The following is a 10,887-nucleotide window of genomic DNA, read 5'->3' on the forward strand; positions in this document are numbered from 1 at the left end:
TCTATGTTCTCTATTGCTGATGGAACAGCTCAACATAAAAGGTCAACATGAAAAGATTATCAGAGCTAAGACCTATGATCGGCCTTAGCTTCCAAGCTGCAACTCTGACAACTCATGTCAACTGCAGAGTGACATAAGATGGGACTGTAACTCATTAGCAGGTTATGTTCTTATCTAAGACATTTAAAAGTGTGTAAGGACATCACTGATATGAATTATATGATCCCAGACAAGAAGTTTTCTTTTGTTTGATGGCTACCATTTTTGGCACAGCCTGAGAACTAAATTGTGTCTGAACTTCCACCACTGAAAAAAATGAGTTGCAGTAGCTGTCATAGCTCTTTAACTAATAATTATTCATGTACCCTATGGAACAGCACAGAGGTGGATCTTCAGGATTTGCTTATCAGAATGTTACACTATCTTTTCCAAATTTGTGAGCACATTTGCTTTCTTGCTATGTAGACTTTTTGTTTTCTGACACCTCAGTTACTTAACAGGATTTCCTTGTTAGAAATGTCTGTAAAAAGAATATTTACTTTTCTCAGGTTTTCAAGTGAGGAATCATCTGTTCAAATTATTTGCAAATGGATCCTTTATACGCATATATTATTGCTACTATTTTATACCAAATAGATAGATTATATAACCTTAATACTATAAAAGTATACTTGTTTTTTTCCCTGGGTCTTCTGTAATTCATTATAGCTGTTGAAATCTAGTAATCTGTAATTTCCTCTTAAAGGATTTGGATGATTTAGACTTTTTACCAATGTCTGTAGTGGCAGGACAAGGGGCAGTGGTTTTACACTGAAGGAGGGTAGATTTAGATTGGACAAGTTGCCCAGAGAAGTGGAAGCCCCATCACTGGAAGTGTTCAAGGTCAGGTTGGATGGGGCTTTAAGCAACCTGACCAAGTGAAAGATGTAGCTGCCCATGGCAGGGGGGTTGCACTAGATGACCTTTAAAGGTCCCTTCCAACCCAAACCCTTCTATGATTCTATTATTTTAGCAATTGAATGAGCAGTTGTTAAACTACAGTCTTTGGGCAATGTGACATTCCTGGTAGTCTGCACAGTGTAGTATACTGAAATCTGGGTGAGCTTTGACTGAAAAACAATTCAGATAATTAAGCCAAATAACAAGATTGTCGTCACTTTTTTTTTTTTTTTTCCCCCTGATGTATCAGATAGTATTTCTTCCATTTATTCAGTAATCGGAAGAATAAAAAAAAATAAATATGTGAAGTACATCATAGAATATGAAATATGTTCCTATAAGGTTCCCAAAATAAAACTTCATATAAAGATAGTACATTAGGTTTGTGGCAGTGTTACTTTGTCTTCTATCTTTAATCAGCTGGGTGGGTGGTGGCTGACAAGTCAAATCCAGTAACTAGCTGACACACAAAATGTCACAGTTCAAAGAAAAGCTTTGGCATGATTCTCATTTACTATAACATATCAGCTTTACACTTCTCTGGCAATGAAACACAGTCTTAAAATTAGGATGAATTACAGCTGCATCCCTGCTTTGATTTCTTAACGCTGTTCTTTGGGAAGGCTGCCCGAATGTGAAAGAGTCAGACCTGTTTGTATAACTTTTTGCATAGAGATTGCCAATAATAATTTGAGAAAATACATTGCACCATTGTCCATAAGAAACAGGAACAGCAAGTGGGGTTTTTAATCATAGTTATTTAAGGATCCAATCTGAGCCTCTTATTTGCAAGAAATAAAAAATCGCTGATGAATTTTAAAAGGGCCCAGAGGTTGCACATGCATGAACATTTTGGCTCAAAACATAGTGTGGTTCTGAAGTGAATCCCCTGATCTTCACCAGTTTCTGTGTATTGGTTCAGTTTGCAGAGTCATTATGGTGCACCCAAATCAAGATTTATTTTGGAGGAAAGCAAACTAGAAAACCACTCTGGGCACTCATGAAACATATTTCAATACCTAATGGAGACATGAGTCTCAATGATGACTAGCTCATACCACCCTGAAGTTCCCCAAGTGCTCCAGCATATACCAAGGAGTCCAGCTGATCAACAGTCAGAGCAGCAAGGCACCCCACTCTTCATATCTGGTTTTTCATTTTAAAGAAAATCCAGTGTCACTGCCATCACAGTATCCTCCTGGATTTGTTTCCATGGCTCCATGTCTTCATTAGTCCCTTCAATGGGACCTTTGGGTGTTGATCAAACTTAGAGTGTGGGCAGAGTTTGGCAACCAGCATCATGCCATCAGACAGAAATGGGCAGGAACAGAAATAAAGCTGCTTTTTGATTTGAGACTGTAAGAGGCAGAGCAGTGACATACTACTGTCTTCTGCATGAGACACAAAAAGATGGAATGGAGTTTCATAGGGTGAAGGATCCTGTGGACAAGAAAGCTGCAGTAATGTGGCATAGCTTTTCTTCAGACAACTTTGAACAAAATGTGTGTTGAGAACATTTCATCTAGTGACTCAGCACCAGTGGCATCATAATACTAAACTACTTCTTTTGCACTGAAGTATTTGCTAATGTAGAGTTAGCCAGGGAGTCTGAAATTGCTTTGATACCTGTGCTGTGGTGAAAATTTCAGCCTTAGTCAGATGAAATCTCTCACTGACACCAAGAAGGTGTATTTCTATGTGCACTCCAGTCAAGTTTGCATTTAGATATACAATACTGTTAGGTTAGACTCATTCTAATTTAAATAAATTTAATATGTAAGGTGAAAATTCTGTTTCTTTTACCACTGAATTTACTAAATACAAGAAAATGTTGAAGAATGTAGATAAAGATAGCTATAAACTCACTAGGGAAAAAGAAAAACACCTACAATAATATGTCTTAGAATGAGTTGCTGCATTAAAAGACCTGAGACAGGTTTACTGCGAAAACTCTAGTGGTTGCAGAACAATTAATCTAGAAAGGAAATAACTTTAAAATACTTAATCTTTCCTGGGGAAGAAATCTGCAATAGATGTTAAATAATTGTGAAATATTCAGTGACAAGTTAAATAATTGTGAAATATTCAGTGACATATTGAGATGTAACAGATGCTATGGAATCATGTCATAGTCGAACATTGTACTAATTTTGTAAGTGTCATATATTTGTTAGCATTCCTATTCCTGGCAAAAGGCAATCTTTAGAGATATTAATATGAAATTCTAGTGATAAAAGAGTACAAATAACAAGTAATTTGAAGTTCTACTTGCCTACTCTGCTGGGAAAGAAGCACACAGACACACTGTCTCAAAAATCATCAGAAAATTAATTGCATGAAATTCTGACTTTTGACAGCATTGTTTTGGAAGAGGGAAGCCCTGTTCTAGAACTGATATGCCATGCCCAAAGAGATAACAGCCCTGAAGAAGGACCCCAAATATCCTAGATTTTCAGTCTCCACTTGGAAGTTAGGATTTCTTCAAAAGAGTCCTGAAACTTAAGGTAAATACCAAAAAATTTTAACTGTTGTACAGGACAGATCTAAAAATCCACCTCTTCCTATGTCCAGTCTCTGACAGTTGACAGTAGTGATGATTAACCGTATAGCAGTAGGGATGTAGGAGAGTGATGCTTATCTAGCATACTCTGTGTTTCCAGCAGTCAGAGGTTTACAACTCCCTCTTGTTGTATGTCCCATACTATAGAAGTGGTTCTGTCTCAAACCACACTTGCTCCTTTCTCTGTTTTTTCCAGTTCTACTATGGTCTTTTTTGAGATGATCAGAACTGTGCTCACTACTGAAGTTGTGGAAATAACTGTGGCTTTATATAGCAGAGTAATAATGTTTTCCATTTTATATTCTATAGCTTTCATAATAATAATAATTTGAGGATTCAGTAGTGAAATGGTTGTACAGTTAATTCAGAAATGATGTTAGGAATCATTTGGATTTCTCTTCAGTTTTGCCACAATCTTCATTCATATGTTATATAACCTTACTATCATAAATAAAAATACCTATCTATATCATAAATAAGAAATAAAAAGAAGTCAAATTATTTGCAATATTTAAGCACCCAAATAAATAGGTAGATGATTCTTGTAATCTGCAAAACAGTTGAGGCAGCTAAATTCTAGCTTCTACTGGAATCGATTGGTTCATGCACTAACTACTTACATAGCTTTAAAAATCTTGCAGGAATCAGTCTGCGTTTTTAGGTTTTTAAAATTAAACACTTCATATGAATAAGTAAGAATTTTTAAAATTGGACACATATAATAGACAGCCTCACTCCCACAGTTCACTAACATGAGGTAGATCTTCAGACTGGAACTTGACCACTGGTGTATTTATACACTGCAGTGCAATGTCATGCAAAATGCTGCCTAGAAGCAAGGTTTGGGTCCCGTGCTCTGCTGTGCTGACACGGCTGCGCTGCTCCTAATGGTGGAGCAGCCCCCCTCAGCTTCTGCCGAGAACCTTCTGCAATGCTCTCCCATGCTTGATCTGCCTTATTAGGCAAGTAGCATTCAGATCTTTATGCAGTGCCACAACCTGGGTGTATTAAGATCAGACAGGGTCTACTTCATAGAGAGATTTTCTCTGTTCACAGTGATCCGTGAGAACAGCTGTGGATTTCTAAACTTAGCAAATCACCTAAATTTAGTAAAGCTTAATAAAAATGAGTCATCCAGTTTCATTAAAAAATCATTTAATACTGGAACTTACTGGATGGCTTTGACAAAGACTGGTCAGAAACTATGTTTACAATGTTTTCATGATTATAATATTTTGTTCCTAACTGTGAAAACTCATAATCTACAAGTTGGCATCATGTATTAAAATCTAGATCAGGAAAAGACCAATTTGTAGACATACAGAACTAAGGACTGTAAGTTAAGGGTGAGAAATCATGTCGGATCTCCAGCTGAGAGCTGGTCATGGCAAAAAGAACAGTACGATCATAAAGAACATATTTGTAGCTCTCTGATTTGTACCAGTTCTCTATTGCAGTGATTCATCATTGCAGTTCTCTAACTATAGTATGGAACAAAAAAATTTAGAAATGGTGTACATAAGCCAGGGGACATAAAGAATTTCAGGCACCTTTGTCCTACTGAAATAATAAAAACTTTAGAAATGCCCTAAGGGGTCAGTTCTGTGGTCCATCTAGTTCAATAGCCTGTCTCCAGCTGTGCCCATGGGAAACACTATTTACAAAGAGCACACAGACCTGGACACTACCTGTGGTTTAGTCCCTCCATACGGCCCCAACATTGACAGTTGCTGGATTAAGGAAAGTTGGAGGGCACACTGCTAGTCTTAAAGTCTTATGAGGGAAAAAAACCCATTTATTTTACAAAAACTGCTAAACACAGGCTAAGCTAAACTTGAAATGGCTTGGACCCTTCCAAGCATCGTTGAAAAAAACAAAACCTAGAGTCTGTCACAAGAAAATGTAAACAGTCAAAGGCTTTCAAAGTATATTTATGATCCTTTATAGAGATATGTCATTCACTGTTCTTTTACAGCATGCTCCTTTTTTCTAGGAAGCATACAAATGAGATTAGGTTTTAACTGCTAATTAATAGCGTTCCACAGTCTTCTGACAACAGAGGAAATTCTTCAGTGACAGCTTTGCTCTCCCTTACACCTACTTTTAAATGACTTTTATCGTGCTTTCAGCAAAACTATAGCTCTTAACAGGGACCTTGGTATCACAGATGGAAAGATTCAAAGATGGGACTTGAACACAGAAGAGGCAGAAAATCCTTCAGTTATATTTTACTTCAAAACCTCTACCTATTTGGGCTGAAGAGAAGAAAATTATATTTTCTCAACGACATATCCCTGTATTTCACAAAGATGTGCCCAATGTGGTTTGTGTACTGCATCAAGTGTTTAAATGTTGTAAAAAATGACCTGTCCACTTAATTATTTGCAAGTCTTCATTAATATACAAGCTAACACAATCTTTAAAGAATACCTTATTAATAAATAAAAATTACAAAATGAGTCTTCCAGAAAAGATTCCTCATAAACTCATAAGTGAGGGTATTTTTAGTCACTTGAATCTCTTTAGTGTATGCTGTGTTGCTTTTATACAGTAATTTCAAAATCTTGCTGATTAGTACTGAGTCAAATGCCTCACAGAGGCTGTCATATCAGAACAACATTAATATAGTAGACTTGTAATTTCATAGGAAAAACATATCAAGTTTTTTTAACAAGATCTGATTTTTTAAAATGTGTTGATTGACATAAGTATAGTACCATCCTGTGATTTCTTATTGACTGGGTATTGTATTACCAACTCATGCATTATCTGCAGTTCTTATTTACTTTTAGGCCATTTTATGTCATTCTCACACTGCGAAGGGATGTTAGAATGAGTGTCAATGTAGTCTGTGCTCTTTTGAACATCCATTTAGAATGAACAAATGAAGAAGAGAAGCATGTTTATTTTTATGTAACTTCGTATGTGTTTAAAGCTGTGGGCTTCTCTGAGAGCTAGTACAGAGTATCTCAGATGCCAAAAAATATTACATCTTCCCAAGTGAAAGGCAATAATTGAAGTACCTATCTTCCATCTCTCACTTTAGAGGTTTTCTTCACTCTTTCTGCTACACAATGGTTATGGACGTGACATCCTGTTATTACATGAAAAAGTGGAGATTTCCCGGAGATAAAATCTCAGTTAATGCAAAGACCTTTCGAGCATATATCCCTGGGAAGTCTACCTAAAAATTCTTCTGAAGGAGAATCTGAAGCCAAGACATGTTAAACAGATTGTATTTTGGTGTTTTCCAGAGGTAGCCTGAATCCTTATATTCTAACATGAATGATTTCAAATTCCTTTCTGCTTTCTTTTCTATTTACTTTTCAACAGCATGAATTTAGTTTACACTAGTTTAAGAAAAATTTAGACTTCTGTTGATAGTTGTTGTACACAAAGAGAAGGCTTAAATATGTTACTGTCTTTAAACACTTCTGCTGATTGTGTAGCAGAAATGCTGATAGAGACTTGTTAAGGATTCTCTTTTGAAGAATAGAACTGAAAGGGTCCAGAAACAGACTATACCAAGCCTGTCAGTGTCACATCAGGCTGACCAGAGCATCTCAGGAGAATTGAGAAAACCTTGGAAAATGACACTAGAAATGCACTTACGGCACTGAGACACACAAACACATGAAATCGTGGTTTTCATATAAGAGCTGTTATATAAACATAAAAAATTTTTTGTTTGATGTATTTTTAGTACATATGTATGATTGTAATAGCAATATTAATTGTGTCTGCTGACTTGTAATCCATTTCACCCAATGCAAATCCAACACTGGCAGAACGACATAGACAACAGTGAAGGTAAAAGTGTTTTTTTCAAAAATATCTATGAAAATTAGTGACATGCCTCACTGAAATTACATACAACACTTTGATGAATACCTTAGGGCTTGACTAAGGACATAAAGATACACATGAGCTAATTTATGTCAGTGAAAAGTAGCTGAAGCTAAGCTGCTTTCAGTATCTGACCTACTTCATCTACTGCTGTCGATGTCTCTACATTGTGCTCCACAGGGGAGAAATACCCTTGGACATTTTTCAATATCCCATCCATAGTCAGTGGGATCAGCGGTGTCAGTGAAGAATTTATTTTGTTGGCAGACTCTTGAATTCTGATGATAGTGCATGTAAACAGTAATCTAGTTACATGTCAGCTTCTGTTGGAAGTTTTGTTGGAAGATTTGCAACTATGCGAAGCATCTTTTTACTTACAACTTAAATTTGATTCAAAAATCATTACTGCCCAATAAACAAGAAACACCACAATATCATTTTATAGTCACTTTTCAGAGCATAGAAGTTAATCTAACTCTACAGTTACACTGTTACTGTATATTACAAAATATGTGATGTACACTTACCTGCAATATAGGGCCAAAGTTATCTTAAACTTTGTATTTTTATGACTTTTAAAGCCTCCATGTTGGAAACTGCATGTAATCCAGTGTAAAATATTTTACTTCCTTTAAATACACTTGATCACTATTTCAGGAATATGTACTGCAGAAGGATTTATCCTTGCACAGGATCCCAGTAGAAAAAGTACTCCACAAACATTTCTAAATAGGTCTCTACCTCTAAGAACAGGCTACAAAGTTCATCCGTCTTCCTTCTATAATAATGTCCTTACTCCACTGCTTTCTGACCAATTTTACTTATCTCCAGCTATGCAAATACGGCTTTTTTTGCATGTTCTGCAAAACCTGGTAATGGTCCTTCCTGAATCAATCAACTGAAAACCTAAATATTGCACCTCTGTGAGATAGTCTCTGGTATTATCATAAAAATCACATGGGCAACAGTAGGTTGGCAAGCTATGTTTGATGTTTCTCCTCCCTGTGCCACATAATATATGTGCATAATTGCTCAAGTGCCATCTGGTTGCAACTTAAGATGTGTTGCTCATTGATAATGAAAGCACTGATTTGGTCCCACACATGAAATAGAAGTGTGTTTAATGTAAGACTGCATGATTTTGTAGTACCCTCATATAAAAAAAGAGCAATGATTTGTCAAAATCTTTTAAGAAGTGTGCATTTAATAATAATTTTCCTAAATGAAATAAAATATGACTGAAAATTACCTGATTGTTTTGTGATTGAAAAATTTGATTTTTGCTATGAGTATGGAGTGGCAGTGTGGAGCCTTCAACCCATGCTATCACACACTATAGGGCTTCCCTGACACAGAGAAAATGGAAGAGCGAGGTTCAAAGGTTGCTGGGGCTCAGGCCAGTGGCTGCTGCAGAAAATGGCAAGACTCCCTTTGACACAACTGTGTATTGCATTGCCCTTGTCTCCCAAAACAGGGGAGTGGTGTCAGAGCAATTGGAAAAAATCCCAGGAAGAAGTGAAAAATGAGCAAGGACGTGGTAACATTATTCAAATGCACAAAAGACTTGCAGATATGAAAAAAAAAAAAAATCCTTTTCTTCATGTCCATTGATAGTACAAAAACTAATGTGATTTAACTGCAGCAAGTGAGATTTACTTTAAAGCAGAAAAAAACTCTTTAATGATCAGGGAGTGACTAGCAGGGATCTATTGCCTGGAGCAGTTGTCAAACGTCCATTAAGAGAGGGGGGGGTCTAAGAACAGGATGAACATATACCTGCCAAGAAAAGCTTAGGTATAGTCCATTCTGCCATGGAGCAGGGAGATGAAAGAGTGACCTCTGAGATACTTCCAGCCCCTGCTGTGGTCCTCTGTATTCTGTGTGAAGACTTCTCATCTTCCATGCCTTTATACCAACATTTGTGCATAACTTGTCATTCAAAGGAGCAATGCCCTTAGCAGTTCTTCCCTTTGACCTGTATTTGAGATGAGAAAACAGTGAAACACTATATATTTTGTTTTTTAAGATCAGTTTTATAATTTGCTTGTCAACCTGATAATGTCCATTTTAAACACAGCTTACTGTAGTTTTAAATGTGCGCAAAAGTGATAAGGGAGGTGACTAGAAGCTTATTATTAATTTGCTGCTTTTATCTTTGGGAAATTAACATTCTGGCAAGGAATTTAATTGGACTTTTTTGTTAATTCTCACAGTGATGCTTTGGCTTTTCCTTTTGGGACTGGAGAGAAAAACCAGCATCTGGTGTTTGAGGATGCTAGGGATTTACACCATATTATGTGTAATATCTCTACTGTAAATAAACAAAATGAATAATTAAGTGAATAATGAGATGTCCTGAATGAAGACTTCTCCGACTGTATCTATGGAGTGCTTGTACTCCTGTCATTTGTTCTCTGTTGGGCATCTTGGTCACTGTGCCGCCCATATGGATATTAGCAATCTATTTTTTTCAAGCAGAGGCCAGAAATAATATTAATGAAGTTTGTCAGATATGCAGAGGGTCTTTTGCTCCTCAGTACTGTATCTGTCTGTATGAGTCGGTAAAAATTAAGAATAATAGAATTTGTGTCATGGCTCTGAGGACACTGACAGGCCTGGCTGCCCCTGCCCAGCCTTCCCCAGGGCCTCCCCCACCCTGCCCGGGACCCCACGTCAGCCCCCCGGGGATGTCAGCCCCCGCAGCAGGGCGGGTCTCCCCCTCCCCACAGCCCTGCCCTGCCTGACCATGGGCCCTGCAAAGTTGGGGTCACCTGCAGGCCCATGCCCCAGCCTAGCCTTGGCCAGTCCTTGTCCCCAGGGAGGTGCTGGATGCCGATGGCCAGGGCTGCCCCCGGTGCCCCCCAGCCTACCCTGTGGCCCTGGGACGGGCCTCGCCTGCTAGGCCCTGCCCTGCTGCCCCAGGGACCACCAGGCCGTGCTGCCTCCACGGGTTCTGAGCTGGTTTCTTTGAAGTTCGGAAGAAATGTAGAAGAGCTACATTGGAAGCGTTGTACAGTCTGTCCTGACGCAAACCCGAGTTCTGTGTATTGTTGGGGTATTTTTGTTTTCTTGCCATGGGGACAGACCCAAGGGTTTGTTCACCTCCTGGATGCAGACGGTCTCCTGCACTGGGCGGTCACACAGTCCTGCTCTGCCACCCAAAGCAACGCCAGGCCTCCCCTGGGGCAGAGAAATACTCACATTCTTAGATCCCTGAGGTAATGTTGCCATTAGCATCCTCACAAAAAATTATCATCAGCTCCTCCCCAAAATGCCAAGACTTGGCAGCATATTGGACATAGATGCTGTCTTCTATACGTAACAATTCTGCAATGGATAGTGGTAGGAAATATTCAAATTGCTGGTATGTCAGTGGCACGAAAGGCAGCTCTTCCCATGGCCTGTGCAGCAACTAAGGACAGAGTGAGCGGCAGGAGCTGCTTGGTTCACAGACCTGCCTCAGCTATTGCCAGACAATTGCTTATTTTATCTATTCCTTGCATTTTTAAAAAAATAAATTGGAGGTAATCTGATTTGCTGAT

General features: G+C 38.2%; 1 protein-coding gene across 1 annotated transcript in view; it reads left to right on the forward strand.

The window, feature by feature from the left end:
• EFCAB11 (EF-hand calcium binding domain 11) overlaps positions 1 to 9,617 on the forward strand; it is a 74,680-nt gene extending 65,063 nt beyond the window's left edge. Inside the window, 1 exon segment of the mRNA XM_026849636.1 lies at positions 9,559 to 9,617. The gene's annotated coding sequence lies outside the window, so the exon portion shown is untranslated.
• Positions 9,618 to 10,887: the final 1,270 nt, after the last annotated feature.

Source organism: Athene cunicularia (assembly GCF_003259725.1).
Source record: "Athene cunicularia isolate RWA chromosome 5 unlocalized genomic scaffold, athCun1 chr5_part1, whole genome shotgun sequence".
NCBI classification, from domain to species: Eukaryota; Metazoa; Chordata; class Aves; order Strigiformes; family Strigidae; genus Athene; species Athene cunicularia.